The following is a 3,360-nucleotide window of genomic DNA, read 5'->3' as shown; positions in this document are numbered from 1 at the left end:
CAAGATCGCGTGGTAAGGTGATACCCAGTCCATCCCCAATATGACATCAAAATCAACCATGTCCAAAAGTAAGAAGTCTACTCGGGTCTCAAGACCCCCGATCACAACTACACAAGAACGATGAACACGATCTACCATAATAGAATCACCCACCAGTGTAGACACATATATAAGAGCACTCAAAGAATCACTAGGCATGATCAAATACGGTGCAAAATAAGATGACACATAAGAGTATGTAGACCCTGGATCAAATAGCACTGAAGCATCCCTACTACAAACCAGAACAGTACCTGTGATAACTATATCGGAAGCCTCAGCCTCAGGTCTGGCTGGAAAAGCATAACATCGGGGCTGGGCCCCACCACTCTGAACTATATCTCTGGGACGGCCTGCTGCTGGCTGGCCTCCACCTCTAGAGGCCTGAGCTCCACCTCTAACACATCTACCTCCACCTCTAGCACCTCTACCTCCACTTCTAGCTGGCTGGGCGGGCAGTGGAACACTTGGTGTCTGAAACATGGCAGGGGAACCCTGGTGCTGAGAATTGCTTGGTGCTCGAGGACAAAATCTAGTAATATGCCTCATGTTGCCACAAGTAAAACAAGCCCTCGGCTGTTGGGGCTGACGACCCTAAAAAACTCTAAAGCAGAGGTGCACTGATAAGAGCTGGTGATGCACTATAAGACTGCTGCTCAGAATACTGAATATGAAAACCACGGTCACCTGGGGCACCATGAGAAATCTGAAGTGCTGACTGAAAAGGCCTAGGAGTATGGCCTCTACCAAACGAATCCCTGCCTCCAAACGAGGCACCACTGAATCTGCCTGAATGACGAGGCCTCTTGTCAGACCCCTGACCACCTCCTTGTGATATAACCATCTCAACCCTCCTGGCCACATTGGCCGCATCCTGAAAAGAAATCTCGCTCCCTGTCTCTTTAGCCATCTGAAGTCGAATCGGCTGAATGAATCCCTCAATGAACCTCCTCACTCTCTCTCTTTCTCAGTGGGGAGTATAAGAAGAGCATGACGAGCCAAGTCAATGAATCTGGTCTCGTACTGAGCAACAGTCATAGAACCCTACTGGAGATGCTCAAACTGCCTCTGATAGATCTCCCTCTGAGTGATAGGAAGAAGCTTCTCCAGAAATAGCTGAGAGAAATGATCCCAAGTCAAAGCTGGTAACCCAACTGGTCTAGCCAAACAATAATCTCTCCACCAAGTATTGGCGGATCTAGATAAGCGAAAAGTAGCAAAGTCGACCCCATTGGTCTCCACTAACCCCATGTTCCTGAGAACCTTATGACAACTATCTAAATAATCCTGGGGATCCTCAGAAGATGCACTGCTGAAAGTGGTAGTGAAGAGCTTGGTAAACCTGTCCAATCTCCACAAAGCATCAGCAGACATAGCTGCTCCATCACTGATCTGAGCTACCACACCCGGCTGAACTGCTCCAACTGGCTGAGTTGCTGGAGTCTGAAACTGGGGAGTCATCTACTCTGGAGTGCGAGTAGCAGGAGTCTGGGCTCCTCCTCCAGCCTAAGAGACGGCTGGTGCTATAGGAAGCATGCTTGCCCGGGTGACACTTTCCATAAGGCCCACTAGATGGACCAGAGCATCCTGGAGTACTGGGGTAGCAATGAGCCCCTCTGGGACTTGAGCTGGGCCCACCGAAACTGCTTGGTCCAGAACCTCATCATCAAACTCAACCTGAGGCTCCGCCGCTAGTGCTACTGCTCTGGGCTGAGCTCTGCCCCTGCCTCGGCCTCTAGCACGGCCTCGACCTCGCCCTATGCCCCTTGTGGGAGCGGCTGCTAGGGGCTCGAGCTGCTGATCAGTGGATGAGGAAGCGTGTATTCTCGCCATCTGCGAAAGAACATAGTAGAAATTCAATTAGCATTGAGAAACCAAACCGCACGACAGAAAAGAATAAATGTGAAGTTTTTTCCTAACTCTGTAGCCTCTGGGGGATAAATACAGATGTCTCCGTACCGATCCCTCATACTCTACTAAGCTTGTTCGTGAATTGTGAGATCTATGTAACCTAAAGCTCTAAGACCAACTTGTCACGACCCAGATTTCTCACCCTCGGGAATCGTGACGGCGCCTATTCATGAAAGCTAGCCAAGCTGAGTATTATAAATTCATTACCCTTTTTATTAAGCATGTTCAACAATTCAAAGTATTAAGTGATTAAACAGTGGAATAAATTAATCAGAAATGCGGAAGATGAAATACTTAATAGTTCAACCAAACACTACTACATAATCTGAAGTACAATACTACCCAGAATTTGGTGTCACAAGTCACGGAATATCTAAGAATACTACAAATAAGGTTTGATTGGAAATACACAAGCCTGTCTCTGAAGTAAGAGCAGAAAAAGAAAGATAGGAGGAGACGCCAAGGCTCGCAGACGTCTGCAGGACTACCTCGGGTCACCTGAATGGATTGAAGACAGCACCCTCACTGAGGTCCAAACGCTCCAGTATCAGTATCTGCACACAGTGCAGAATGTAGTATCAGCACAACCGACCTCATGTGCTGGTAAGTGCCTAGCCTAACCTCGGCGAAATAGTGACGAGGCTAGGACCAGACTATCTTGTGCAGTTAAATCATATACATCGAAAATAAAAGCAGATAATTACAACTAAAGTTGGGCGGGGAAAACATATTGTGGGGAGTAACAGATAACAACAGAATAACAGTAGAGAAATGTAAGGAACGCTATAAATCAATTACCATGAAAAGATAAGGAAATAAGAAACAAGTACACATGTAGTACCGTTGCAAGCGTGAAACCCGATCCTATTTCATATAATACCGTTGCAGACGTACAACCCATTCCCATATCATATAGTACCATTGTAGGCGTGCAACCCGCTCCCATTTCACATAGTACCGTTGCAGGCGTTCAATCCGCTCCTATTTCATATAGTACCGTTGCAGGCGTGCAACCCGCTCCCATTTCATATAATACTGTTGCAGGCGAGCAACCCGCTCCCTTTTCATTTATCAACACCAATCATAAAAGAATCCCGATAAAGGAACAATAATATAACAACAACATCCCGGCAAGGAAACAATAATATAACAACAACATCCCGGCAAGGAAACAATAATATAACAACAACATCCCGGCAAGGGGACAATAATATGAAAACAACATCCCGGCAAGGGAACAATAATATCACAACAACATCCCGGCAAGGGAACAATAATGATAATCCTCATATGAAGCACGAATAAACCACAACGGAGCCACAACAATTACAATACAAGATTCACGGGCATGCTTGACACCGACGTATAGATAATCATCATCATGCCTATACGTCGTACTCCACAATTAAC

Source organism: Nicotiana sylvestris, chromosome 10, assembly GCF_000393655.2.
Source record: "Nicotiana sylvestris chromosome 10, ASM39365v2, whole genome shotgun sequence".
Lineage (NCBI taxonomy): Eukaryota > Viridiplantae > Streptophyta > Magnoliopsida > Solanales > Solanaceae > Nicotiana > Nicotiana sylvestris.
This window is presented reverse-complemented; position numbering follows the sequence as displayed.